This window comes from Euprymna scolopes, chromosome 39 (assembly GCF_053919585.1).
Source record: "Euprymna scolopes isolate OS-2025 chromosome 39, ASM5391958v1, whole genome shotgun sequence".
Taxonomy (NCBI): Eukaryota; Metazoa; Mollusca; class Cephalopoda; order Sepiida; family Sepiolidae; genus Euprymna; species Euprymna scolopes.
Window position 1 is genome coordinate 19,518,718 of NC_136520.1, and position 15,516 is coordinate 19,534,233.

General features: G+C 33.8%; 1 protein-coding gene across 5 annotated transcripts in view; it reads left to right on the forward strand.

The window, feature by feature from the left end:
* The window catches only part of LOC145263666 (thyroid peroxidase-like), a 412,282-nt gene that overhangs the window by 369,447 nt on the left and 27,319 nt on the right, over window positions 1–15,516 (forward strand). The gene's annotated exons all lie outside the window — the stretch shown is intronic.

The following is a 15,516-nucleotide window of genomic DNA, read 5'->3' on the forward strand; positions in this document are numbered from 1 at the left end:
ACAAGAAAAGAGTTCTATTTGTTTCTGCTACATAACCCCCTGCTTAAGCTGAAATCCGACAGAGAAAAAGGTAGCAGAACAAATAGCAAAAAAAAAAAATATGAAATAAAAATTTCAATTTATTTAAGTTGTGTTTTTGTTTTTACAAAAAAAAAAATGCTGTTTTTTGCAGAAAGGAGAGAAAGAAAAGTTTCTTTTTTAACAGAAATATACAGTTTTACATAGTTTCTTTGGCCAATGTCAGCCACTACATGTAGTAGTCACATAACTGTTCTCACGTGGAGCATTTACCTCAGGTGTATGATGATGCTGTGTGTATGTTGGAGGAATGTGTGGCTCATGTATTAATGTGTCCAGAAAGACTCTTTTTACCCTATCTATGGAAACTGTCTCTTTTTTACCACTAATGTCAAGGATAAAAGCACGCAGTGATGGCCAGTGTAGGGAGGAGTTAGGGGAGCTTTTACTGTGTCCTTTCTAAGCAACACGTGAGTCCATGTTGATATATCCTTCGGGACCAAAGATTTTATGGTCTGTTCCCTAGGGCGCATCAGTGGTAGCTTACTGAAATAGGCTCGTAGTCTGTTGACATACAGAGCTGAGTAAGTCGTTGTATACTCTATCGGAGTCAGCATCTGACCTGGCAACGATAGAGGTGCTCCATAGACTAGTTCGGCTGCAGAATATCCCAAGACCTCTTTGATTGAGGCACGACAGCCAAGAAGGACGACCGGTAAGTACTCGCTCCATCACTGTTGGTCAGAGTAAGCACGTAATACTGCTTTCAATTGGTGATGGAAGCGTTCTATCATCCCGTTAGAAGCTGAGCGATAGCTCGTTGTCCGAATGCGTGTGATCCCTAGGATCCTGGACAGTTCCTGGAATAGGTGGGACACCAATCTCCGTCACATTTTGGGACCATATGCAAAGGGGAAGCCCATGGACTGGACGAGGGGCATATTATTCCCAACTGTAGCATATGATTGAATTCAGCCTTCGCTGCTTTAAGTTTATCAGCAGGGAGGTGACGAGGGCATGAGAACACAGGAGCACCTGTGGTCTCAATGTGGTGTTTTGTGGTGTGCGTGGGTTTTCTCACCACAAAATTTAGGTTTGTTAATTCCGGGTAGGAGTGTAGCAACTCGTGGTAAGGATCATTTGAAGCGGCAATGAAAAATACCGGGCTGATAGATGGGACATTTCGCATCATGCCAGTGACGGAAAGTTCCGTACTAGCGTCTATCAGCCGGCGTCTGTGCATGTCTACCATTAAATTAAAATGATGCAGGAAGTCCGCGTCTAGGATGGGGTAAGGTAAATCCGCTATGGTAAAAACCCATGTAAAATCTCTCCGTAATTCCAAGTCCAGAGAACGTGAAATTTGACCGTACGTGGGAATGGGAGAATGATTTACCGCTTGCAATGTGATAAGCGACACAGGTGGCTTCTCTTTAATGAGTTTCAGTGGCCAGATACTGCAAGCTGCACCCGTATCAACCAAACAACCTGCTTGGGATCGAGAGTCCATAACGAAATAGGCACGGTTGTTAGAATTTTGTGGAAAGCTTGCCGTGCTCGTCTTCCCACTATATAGTTTCCCTGCTTAAGAAAAGAACAGGGCATTTTGCATTTTCGTGCCTCGGCACCATAACGACTATGGTAAAAACATTACTTTATTCGCCGACACTGCTACTATATCGACGGAATGCTTCTCTACCATAAGCGCTAGTATTGCCTTTACTTGTGCCGGCAGCCTTGCAAAGAAAAGCTGCTTAATTAGGGTACTGTCAGGGGGGACATCTTCAGCCAGCTCCCTCATTCTGCGGAGTAACTCTGTTGGCCTGCGGTCCTCTAAATGTTTGTCATGGACCAACGTTTCAAAGCGTTTTTCCGCCGAGACTGATGTCCGGAGCAGTACCTCCCGCTTTACGCTGTCATATGTAGCATTAAGAGGGATGTCAGTTATTAAGTCTTTGACAACAGGAGTCAAAGATGCGGGAAAAGCACTAAATAAAATATGTAATTGTGTTTGCTCCGAAACGTTGTTCGCAGCAAAATATGATTCAAGTTGGGCAAACCAAACTCGAACGTCACCGGTAAAGGCAGGCAATGTTGTCATTTTAAGAGGAAAATAGACCAAAAAATAAAAATAAATAAACTATCCGGATACTAGAAGGACATTATCGAAGGACCACGTGAAGAAAAGGGAAATATTTAGGGAAAATATTTAGACAGGGGCAAAAATAAGAAAAGTATTTAACAGGCTAAAAAGAGAAAAAAAAAATTTTTACAAGAAAATAAAATAGAAAAATGGTTCAAAAGAGCAATGGTAAAAAATAATCGACAATATGTGTGTGTGGGTGTTTTTTTTTTTTGTTTGTTTGTTTTTTATGTGCCTGTGTGTGTAACCTATAACCTGGAGGTAAATGAATTCTTTAAACGGGTACTTACGTTTTGGCCGATACGTGAAAACAAGTTTTTTTGTTTTTTGTTTTTTTAGTAAAAGTTCTCTCTTTTGTTTCGCGGAATTAACTGTCCCTTGAATTACTTGTCTCCTGTTCGCATGTGCGTGCGTTCTGGCGTTGTTTTCCCCAAGAAGAGGGGGGGGGAACTTTTAGTCACTTTATTTTTTATTTTTTTATTTTTTTTGGTTTTCAAGTCATTTACAACGAATTGCTATCCGTATCTCTCACGTTCTTTTTCCTAGGATATCCACCATGCGGGTCAAAAGAGTCCGGTGCAGGAAATAATGTCTTCTTTTTTCGTTTTTTTTTATATGGGGTGACGAAAAAAATGTTTCCGTGACGAATTTTTTTTTTTTTTTTTTTTTTTTTTAATATATCCTCCACAAAGGTTTGTCCATATAGTAATACTTTTCTTGAGAAAAGTATTTCACAGGAATTTCTGTTCGCCGCCTTTTCCTTGCTTAAACGGGGAAGAACTCAGGCTTGCCATTCAGTAAACTTGTGTACACGTCGGGTCACCATTCTAGGGAGTTGAGTTAGTGCTTTTCGGGCACTCCCTAATAAAATAAATAATTCGACACAAGCTACTGAATAAACGAACAAACAACTTCGTAAAACTTAACAAGGAAAAGGTTTACTGAAGCGAGTCAGGGTAAGATGACAAAAAGATATAACTCGGATAAATTTGTCTGCCTTTGCCCGGTAGTTATTCCCAAGTGGGAATCGTCGATACCGGTGTAGGCAGAGAGGGAGAGGGAGGAAACATGTCCGCTCTCTTTGGCGTCTGGCTGGAAAAGGAGGAGTTTTTCTCGTCCAGAATGGAAGCAGTTAGAGTTCCTTAGGGGGTAAGGAAGGTCCCTGCGCAATGCCTCTGATTGGTCAGTATGTGCCATATCGCACAGTCAGGGAAGGCACTAACACACAAGAAAAGAGTTCTATTTGTTTCTGCTACAAATATGTCGATATGATTATTTAGGATTACGGTTATGATTTAGATAATTGATATATCGATATGATCGTTAGGGTTCAGGTAAAGGTTTAGATTAATGATACCTCGATGTGATCGTTGGGATTAGGGTTTAGATGAATGATATTTCTTTATGATCATTGGGTAAGATTTAGAGTTTAGATGACTGATGTGTCGATATGATCATTAGGGTTAGTGTAAGGGTTGAGATAAATAATGTGTCGATGTCATCATTAGGATTGGAGTTTAGATGAATATGTCGATATAGTCATTCGGACTAGGGTTTACATTAATGATATGACGGTATCTTCGTTTCTAAAAGTAACTGATCTAATTTCGAGTTTGTTGATCTTTCGAACAGAAATTCCTTCCTTGATCTTAATAAAGTAGTGAACATTAAAAAGATATAAATCAGATGTGGGGGGTGAAGGAATGTAAAATGTTACTAGTTTGTATAAGTTACTTTTTCCATTATAAAGTCTGGGTCTTTTCTTTTTTCTCCATGCCAGAAATAAGTACGATTCTACAGAAATGTGTGAACTCGACATTTCCAACCAATGAAAATGATTCTTACACGAAATAATAAATGCCAAATCTTGATAAAACAGACAACAGAGTCTGACGAACAAGACAGAACATGCTACGACATTAAACGCCCCTCACTTTGCTTTTTCAGGCCAAGAGGGACAAAATGAATATTCACACATATTCACACGAAAACAAAACCATGTATGCCCAACGTTTCCTGAACTCACGCATTAACAAATAGCAACATATACTTACACACTGTCAAGTACCGCATAAATTTTTACATATTTACACATAGACAAAATAAAGGCAAATGCGCACACAATGCCACAATATCTTTTAGTTGCACACACACACACACACACACACACACAGATTATAAACACACATGACAATACATTTCTGTGCATTTGTTATTTCAATAATGATTTCAAATATTTTCCACTGTTTTTATTTTTTATTAGTAACCGTTGCAAGTAATTCTCGTAAATCCTCGCATATTTTCCCTATATATATATATATATATATATATATATATATATATATATATATATATATATATATATATATATATATATATATTAATGACATCAAAGGGATGTATTGTTTACCTGATAAACGCAATGGTAAACTTCAAACTAATATAAATAACAGTATATAGAAAATTTAATCCCAACCGAATTAAAAAGCTCAATACGCAATAGAGAGTAGAGCTTATTATAAGACAAAGAAAATTTAAACTGTAAGTTGAACTTTACAATCAAAATTTATTGTTCGACTGAATATTCCAAAAAACAATTCAAAAAGTCCTTATTCCACGGAGTTTCAAAGAATGCTGTTCTTGTTATTCTTCTCATCAGAGGACATAAAGAAATCAACAAATTATGTCTGTAGCAATGCTAGAATTTGCTAGTTAAGGCATTAAGTGAAACCGAAATTTAATGTAGTTATAAATTGCCAAATAAAAAAAAGTGAAAAAATGTATATATAAATGTTGGAAAAAAGTGAAAATATATATATATATATATATATATATATATATATATATATATATATATATATATATATATATATATATATAAACCGCGCATAATATTTCAGCTTGCATGAAAATCCTCTCAAGTTGATCCGAAATGCAAAATAGTTCTTTACAGAGAATGAATTCCAAAATAAGTCCAGCATGACGATGCATATAATCCGATTGGAAAGCCTTCAACACAGCTGAAATAAGGAAAATTGTTTTTTTTTTCGGGCAGTGCAGTAGCCCAAAGAGAAGTCTGTCCCCCAATCAAATGGGACCGAAGAATAAAAAGAGAGAAAACCAATATGAGAACCATCATCATCGGCTTAATTAGAAAAAGTGATTTCAGATTAAATTTTAAAGAAATTAAGATCAGGCTAATTGGGGGTGGGGAAATCAGTCTGTGAAAGCTCGTATTACTCTGACTGGAAATTGTCTAAACAGAACGAAACAGATCTTTCTATAAAGTGTTGAATTGGATGTCATTATTAAAAAAAAGTTGGGGTGGTGAGGATTATAAAGTTTTAAGTGTTGCAGAATCTTAGCTTATTAAGGCTGTCAAAATGCCATGATGATGATAAAAATGACAAAATAATAATAATAATAATAATAATAATAATAATAATAATAATAAATGCAAAGTAATTCTATTAATAGTATATGATCTTGTGTAATAATAATAATAATGATAATAATAATAATAATAATAATAATAATAATAATAATAATTTAGTAATTATAGTAAAAAATATAGTAATAATGATAAAAACCGTTAATAAAGATGGCGAAAGTAATAATATTTATAAAGCTACTTGTTGTGGTGGCAACCACTTATTTGCATATGCGAATAACATAACACTATAAATGGCAAGGCTAGGTTGCCCTTGGTGTGTCTTACTCAAATGCCACCGGAAGTGACGCCGAAGAGCGTACATGTCCTCCCACCAAGACTCTCTGACTCGACATTGTCATTTGTACATATTGTAAATATACCTTTTCTTTAATACACTTATTATTGCGTTATCTTGTTGTTTGCGTCTTCATTGTATTTCCTTACTAATTATTGTTCAACACTACTACTGCAAAAAAAAAATAGTAATAGTGAGACAGCCTCGATGTGCAGTAAACTGCAAACTAAATGCACCCAACGGGATCCGAGAAAAGAGGGGGGGCGAACGACAGGCATAGAAAAAAAAGCCAGTTGTGAACAGAAGAAAAAAAATAAAAAGGAGAAAAAAATGTAAATAGGGCCAGATGTGTGAGGGATACTTCTTTTGGCCAAGAAAGCTGTAAACGCTAATTGACCATGACAGTCAGTAACATACGTGAGTGGAAGGAAGCATACCAATGAAATTCCAATTTACAAAGCGACCATTGTTGACGGGCCCCCTGGTGCGTGGGTGGCCTCTACTGAAAAGACGCGCGGCCTTTGTGGAAATGGATTTGGTTCATTTTTATGATCCCTCAAAGTTAATTGAACGAGACCATTCTGGTTTTAATGGCCCGTCAAATTCTATTAGGCACACGCCGGCTGAGATATTCCACTCGATTGCCAACAGAAGAAGAAACAACCCCTTTTTTGGGCATAGGCCGCCTGGTGAAGATTTGAGTGACAGCGATCCCGGCATCCTGATTGGCTAAAGGGCCGAATGAGAGAAAAAGAAGAAGATTTGGCTCCCGCCCCCACAATATAAGCAGCGAGTTTTGAGAGACTGAGACTCAGAGACCGACAGACACGGAGTGACATCTGCTCCCCTGGGCTCGGACGAGCGAAAAAGCACCTCATCAATTGACCCTGCCGACGTAGTTATTTAGTCTTTATCGAAAACGAAAGAACTTTGCAGTTAACAAACGGTCAGTCCCTAACTTAATAGTGAAATAGGAAACGACGATTGTAACCTTTTATGAATAACAAGGAATTTTGAATCTCAAAAAAAACAAAAAACAAATATCGACTTGTCTTTTTTTAATTCGTTTGGCATGCTTGCAGAAACGCTCGACGAGTCTCTTTCAGGTACTGACCGCTGACATTCTCATCAGAAGACACGAGGAACAATCGGGGAACATCCACCACTAGACGACACGCAGGTGACATAAGTGTTACAATAGAACTTAACATAATAGCAGCAACAGTGATAGTGACACGAATGATGATGTCAATCGTATACCGATATTGATAAAAGATATATATATATATATATATATATATATATATATAATGGGTTAAGAAATTCCAACGAAAGAAAGATGTATATTAAAATAAGGGGGTAGTCACCAACAATGTGTCTTTTTTAACATTATTTTATTATTCCGTGTCTTGGTTTTTCATTGAAAATCATGTTTGGATCATTGTAATAATGTTTTTAAATCATTGAAATCGTTTTTACGCGTTTCAGACGTTCTGTGAAGCGTCCTCGTCAGAAATTATTTTCAAATGTATTGGAGATGTAAAAATGACGTGGACGCTTTACAGAACGTCTGAAACGCTTAAAAACGATTTCAATGATTTAAAAACATTATTACAATGATCCAAACATAATTCTCAATGAAAAACCAAGACACGGAATAATAAAATAATGTTAAAAAATACACATTGTTGGTGACTACCCCCTTATTTATATATATATATATATATATATATATATATATATATATATATATATATATATATACTTGCACATATACACAAACATACATACACATACTTACCCACATTTATACATATATAAGTACGCCTATAAACACACAAGTACATATATATTATATATATATATAATGCACAAAACATACATACGCATGTACATAGACATATATAAAAAACAAAAACCTACACATATACATATAAATAAATATATACACATACACATACATAGACACACGTAAGGACAATTATATACACATATACAAAATATAATAGATGCTACGACCACTACCACTACCACCACTACTAATGCTACTACTACTACTATTACTACTACTACTACTACTAATCATAATAATAAATGCCTAGTGAAAAGAAAATTAAAAATTGAAAATGTATTAGTAAAAAATAAATAAATATATATATATATATATATACATCTCTCTCTCTCTCTCTCTCTATATATATATATATATATATATATATATATATATATATATAAATATACACATACAGAGAAATATGTATAATTTAGGAAGACTATCTTAATATGTAAAAAAAAAAAATAATAATAATAACAGCCGATAGTGGTATTGATTATTTCTGTAATTCTTAAGATAAAGGCAATAAACTAGGTAAGACAAGAGGATAAAGTTCAGTAGAATGGGTTGAAAAACTATAATAATACTAATACTACTACTACTACTACTACTACTACTAACAATAATAATAATAATAATAATAATAATTTCTAACATATTTTTATTTTAAATTTTAACAGGGGGGGGGGCTACGTAATTTCAAAATTGCAATATTTGTATTTTTTCTCATGTTTGCACTGGAAAATCAGCTCACTCTTTGTATTGATTACATTCTTGGATTGAGGAGACGTTATTATCCAAACTGCCTCAGTCAGAAAGGCCGAGGTTACAATATTTAGATCCAGGGTTGTAAGATTGCGATTTACATATAATACTCTAATTAATTGAGAAGCGAATATTCTTAGAGTTAAGTTTTTTTAATTAGGGTAGCCAAAGAAATTCTCTGGTTGTTATTTGTGTTTTTATTGCTAAAAGATGATGTGTGGTTAGAGATTCTCTGCTTTATTAAAGTAGATGTATGTGTATGTTTTGGGTGTATTGTGAATATTGTTGTTGGTATTTAATATTAGATTGTTATTAAGGTTAGGACAGGATGTAGGTGATGTTGCAAAGAAAAAAAAGAGCACACAAAACTTCAGCTCACTGCAGCAGCGTCGTCCATTAGTACTTTCTGTAGACTCGTTTTCACCAGTGTCTCATCTGCTTCAGTGGCTGTTTTTATAAAAGACAGAGTCCTCTGAATTTGCATATTTGCATATGCGCACGAGAGCACACAAGATTCGGCGAGACTGCATTGTTATATAACACTGCAGACGACATCTCGGACCCTTTTCAGCATCATGATGCTGCGTCAGCAAAGTGCACACCGAAGTCGTTTAAGGGGTAAGCCTGCGTTCCCACAATTTTCGCCACAATGGGAATATTATTACTGAACTGGTTTCCAAAGTTATTATCATGGGAGTTGTTCTGTGATGGACTATCAGTATTCATATTATTAGTACTGCGATTAATCAAGCTTATTAGAGGAAGGGGATGCTCAAGTTCATTGCTATTTGATTGATCAAAATGTAGCTGTTGGAAAAGATTAGTGGTGTTTCTTTGGAAGGATTTAGATGGTATCTCAATTTAAGTAAATGAATAAATCATATTTTTTATCGATACAGTTATTATTGAGGGGGCATTCTTTCTTTTGGGGCAATTACATTTGGTTTTCTTGGCCAAGAGAAAAGGAATTGCTTGGGCATCTTTAATTTAAGCTATGATTGTCTGGACTAAATTAAGCATTGTAGCGTATGATATCTTGATAGAATTTTTGTTAAACAAGGTGCTATACCTATGCGGGTACATAAAAGAATTTTCAACAATATTGAAGAATTCCTTGGGGATATTAGTTTTTACATTGGAGCTTAAAGGAGGGGGTTAAACCAAAGATTATTCTTTCTCCTCATCCTTTTTCTAGTAGAAGATCTATGTTAGTGTTCTTGTGGTTGGTATGGTTGACATCATTATTGCTATTACTTAAAATTTTATGATTTCTTTTAGTTCTGAACATGTTATGCGTAATTAATGAGGGTAATCGGCGAGTTTCTTGTTTTATGGTTATATCTTATCTTTTTTGCACAACCCAAATTTCTAAGGGCGTTATTATAAACATGGAGTTTTGATTCTGGTAGAGATTAAAGTTATTATGGATTTAATTATTGCATTTAAGTGATTTGAAAACTTATGTACATATAATAGTGTGAGGTTTGGCTTATGGTGGGCTGTATGTTTCAGAGTTAAGGTTAAGTGAGATATTTAAGAAGTTTGCTTTTTTTTTTCTTTTTTTTTTTTACAAGGTGGTCACCACTTATCAAGACCCGGAAGCCAATCAGGCACAAGGGTTATTACATGCACAGAACATTAGTGTTGAGATTTAATAAAGTGTCTACTTAAGGGGGCGGTTCATCAGGAATTTGTTTACGTTAGACTTCAAGACATCCAGGTTGTAGTCAGGTGGGAAACAGGCAGACGGAACAGAGTTCCACAGGCATGCAGTTCTAAGAAAGACGCTTTGTTCATGAAATCTACATTTTGATTTAGGCACAGATAAATAGTAGGGAAAATTTTTGACAGTGGTTTCAGCTAGTCGGGTGTTTTTCGTAAAAGATTGGCGAGGGGGGAACCAGAGATTGGAGCTCAGACGAGCACCTGCCATGGAAATAACGATAAAACAAAGATAGACTCGCAACGTCTCTCGGATTCTCTCTCCTCTGATCTCGAGCGCGTGGTTCAGTGGGGGAAGATGTGGCTAGTTACCTTTAATGCATCTAAAACCAAACTCCTATCCTTACATCATCAACGCTCTGATCCCCAGCTGGCATCAATTGTGATGGATGGCTCTCGTCTGGGTGAGGCCCCGTGTTTTGACAAGCTTCTGGGTTTGACCTTTACTCCTGATCTGAAATGGAACACGTACATCAAGTCTGTTGCCAAGGTCGCAGGAAAGATGGTGGGATCCTTCTACCGCTCCAGAAGATATCTCACTACTGATGCAATTCTCTATCTATATAAAAGCCAAGTACGGCCAAGGATGGAATACTGTTGCCATATCTGGGCAGGAGCTGCCAAAAACAGCCTATCATGCCTTGACAGAGTACAAAATAGACTTCGTGGTTTAGTGGGGGATGCCCTTTTCTCTACCCTGCAACCCCTCTCCCACAGAAGAGACGTTGCGAGCCTATCCTTGTTTTATCGTTATTTTCATGGCAGGTGCTCGTCTGAACTCCAATCCCTGGTCCCCCCTCGCCAAACTTTCACGAAAATCACCCGTCTAGCTGAATCCACTGTGAAAAATTTCCCCCACTCTATATCTGTGCCTAAATCAAAACGCGGATTTCATGAGCAAAGCTTCTTTCTTAGAACTGCACGCCTGTGGAACTCTGTTCCGTCTGCCTGCTTCCCTCCGGACTACAACTTGGATGTCTTCAAGTCTAATGTTAACAAATTCCTAATGAACCGCCCCCCTAATTAAACACTTCATAAAATCTCCTCACTAACGTGATGTACTTGCAATAACCCTTATCCCTGAGTGGCTTCCGGGCCTTGATAAGTAGTGATCACTGTGTAAAAAAAAAAAAAAAAAAAAAAAAAAATAGTAGGGTTATCTTAGAAGTTAGGTTTGTGGTCCTTGAGTGTGAATCTCGTGTGCCTGGAGTTAATATTTACATATAGTTATGAATGTTCATATTTGTAGAAGTTTTTTGCAGCAGCATTGATCTTATCTAATATTGTAGGAGGTACAACTTTGTAAGCTTTGTTAAGCTCTTTATATAGGAGCTTTTTCTATTCAGGATATTCAAGTTTGTATTAATTTTTTGTTTTGTCAGCAGGGACAAAAATATGGGGTCTGGTTTTTACTTTTTGTGCAAAGTTATTAATTTTTCTAGTTTCACTTAATGCCTTAACTAGCAAATTCTAGCATTGCTACAAATATAATTTGCTGAATTCTTTATGTCCTTGGATGAGAAGAATAGCATTCTTTGAAACTCCGTGGAATAAGGACTTTTAAATTGTTTTTTGAGTATTCAGTCGAACAATAAATTTTGATTGTGAAGTTTAACTTACAGTTTTAATTTCCTTTCTCTTATATATATATATACATATATATATATATATATATATATATATATATATATATATATATATATATATATATATATATATATATAAGGGAAAGAAAAGAAATTAAAATTTATATTTATTGTCCGACAGAATACTCCAAAAACAATATTGATATATCCTTGTTCCACGGAGTTTCAAAGAATGGTATTCTTGTTATTCTTCCTCTCCTGTAGAAATTTTATTTTCCTTTTTCTCTATTTACCTCCCCTTCCTTTTTTCCCGCTATTAGTGTCTTTCTACTCTCTCCATCCCCTTCCCCTCTAATTGGTGTATTTTCTTCTCTCTTTCTCCCCTTCTTTTCTCCCCCGCTCTCAGTGTATCTGGTGCTACTACTTCTTGCTGTGTCACACGGAATTCGATTGGCTAAAACATTGTGCGCGCCATTTTAAAAAGAGTGAAACCAACAGAAGCTGGGGAAGAAGAAAAAAAAAACACCAGAGACTGGCTGGATACTAAAAGTACCAGAGCGGTGTTGGGACTAAAAAGCACCAGAGTGGTGTTGCGACGAACTAAAAGAACCAGAGTGGTTTTGTGACCTTTGAATTACACCAGAGCGGTGTTGGAACTAAAAAGCACCAGAGCGGTATTAGGCTTTGAGAGCACCAGAGTGGTGTTGCGATGAACTGAAAGAACCAGAGCGGTGTTGCGACGTTTGAAATACAAGAAGAAAGTAATATTAACCATCGAGATTATTAAACTTACCAAACAAATCCTAAATGGAATCGAAATCAGATAAAATTATAAATTCAAGAAACAAGCAAAACAGTCTGTTTTCAATTTCCCATGACAACAGTTGGAATTACTATTTTATTCGATAAAATAGTATTTATACGTTATTTCCGGATGAATATTAATTCGATGTTAAATAACCCAAGAAAAGGTTGATATGCCGTGGAAAAAAAGCAAAGTAAAAGAAATAAATTTGGTAACTGATCCTCCATCGATTTATTTCTAGTGATGAGAAGTCAGATAAACTCAGTTGAAAACTGCTAATGATTTATGCATCCTAATTCTGCATTGAATAACACAAAAAAGGGTAAGAAGTGTTGACGTGTTTCAACTACGTAAAAGTATAATTGTTAAAAGAGTTCTTAAGAACTGACAGAGAGACTGATTTGGCAGTCGAACTATACATTTCCTTTTCTATCATATTTTGCTTTGGTTTTGATACCTCCAAATTCGAAGCTATCTCTTTACAACTCTTCCTTATGAAAAGGAAGAGTTGTAAATTTGGGTTGAATTTGGGGGTATCAAAACCAAATCAAAATATGATGAAAGTAAAAATAAAATAGATAAACCCCATAATTTATTATGTACCATACCTGTTCACACTGAAACATTTATCACAATATTCTGTGGATCTATATTAAAAAAATATTGTTAAACTTTGTGACATATTTCCATTCTATGGAGGTCAGGTGCAAACGAACACCCCATAATTTTATTATACCATATTTCTTCAAACTGAAACATAATTATCAAAATATACTTACGCAGATAGATATGAAAAGTCTTTATTAAAGTTTGTGCCTATTCCTATTCTATGGAGGCCAGGCGCAAACGCAAACCCCACAATTTTATTATACCATTCCTATTTAAGTTAAAACATACTTATCAAAGTATTCTTATGTACATCTATATCAAAAACACTTGTAAACGTTTTTTTTTAGTTTTCAAATTTTTTATTTCCATACTTTGTGGACCAGGCGCGAACGCAGACCCCACAATTTTAATGAACCACCGTTCTGCCAGATCAAACATACCCATTCCTGTGATTCGATACATCTTCTATCATTATACGCAATCAGTTTTTTAAAATAGTCAACCATATAGGAGCCTATTCGTGACCAGACACACACACACACACACACACACACACACACACACACACACACACACATTCAGCTTTATATTATAGATATATATCGTCATGAAGGGTAAATCGTGGAAAGTGGATTTTTGTTTTACTTTTGGCAATCTCCATTCCCACCCCCATCTCATGTTTTTTTTTGCCTTAATAAATAGTGACTCAAATTATTAATAAATAGTGACTCAAATTATTAATAAATAGTGACTCAAATTATTTATAAATAGTGACCCAAATTATTAATAAATAGTGACTCAAATTATTAATAAATAGTGACTCAAATTATTAATAAATAGTGACTCAAATTATTAATAAATAGTGACTCAAATTATTAATAAATAGTGACTCAAATTATTAATAAATAGTGACTCAAATTATTTATAAATAGTGACTCAAATTATTTATAAATAGTGACTCAAATTATTAATAAATAGTGACTCAAATTATTAATAAATAGTGACTCAAATTATTAATAAATAGTGACTCAAATTATTTATAAATAGTGACTCAAATTATTAATAAATAGTGACTCAAATTATTTATAAATAGTGACTCAAATTATTAATAAATAGTGACTCAAATTATCAATAAATAGTGACTCAAATTATTTATAAATAGTGACTCAAATTATTAATAAATAGTGACTCAAATTATTAATAAATAGTGACTCAAATTATTTATAAATAGTGACTCAAATTATTAATAAATAGTGACTCAAATTATTAATAAATAGTGACTCAAATTATTTATAAATAGTGACTCAAATTATTTATAAATAGTGACTCAAATTATTAATAAATAGTGACTCAAATTATTAATAAATAGTGACTCAAATTATTTATAAATAGTGACTCAAATTATTAATAAATAGTGACTCAAATTATTAATAAATAGTGACTCAAATTATTTATAAATAGTGACTCAAATTATTTATAAATAGTGACTCAAATTATTAATAAATAGTGACTCAAATTATTAATAAATAGTGACTCAAATTATTAATAAATAGTGACTCAAATTATTTATAAATAGTGACTCAAATTATTAATAAATAGTGACTCAAATTATTAATAAATAGTGACTCAAATTATTAATAAATAGTGACTCAAATTATCAATAAATAGTGACTCAAATTATTTATAAATAGTGACTCAAATTATTAATAAATAGTGACTCAAATTATTAATAAATAGTGACTCAAATTATTTATAAATAGTGACTCAAATTATTAATAAATAGTGACTCAAATTATTAATAAATAGTGACTCAAATTATTTATAAATAGTGACTCAAATTATTAATAAATAGTGACTCAAATTATTAATAAATAGTGACTCAAATTATCAATAAATAGTGACTCAAATTATTAATAAATAGTGACTCAAATTATTAATAAATAGTGACTCAAATTATTAATAAATAGTGACTCAAATTATTTATAAATAGTGACTCAAATTATTAATAAATAGTGACTCAAATTATTAATAAATAGTGACTCAAATTATTTATAAATAGTGACTCAAATTATTTATAAATAGTGACTCAAATTATTAATAAATAGTGACTCAAATTATTAATAAATAGTGACTCAAATTATTAATAAATAGTGACTCAAATTATTAATAAATAGTGACTCAAATTATTAATAAATAGTGACTCAAATTATCAATAAATAGTGACTCAAATTATTTATAAATAGTGACTCAAATTATTAATAAATAGTGACTCAAATTATTTATAAATAGTGACTCAAATTATTAAT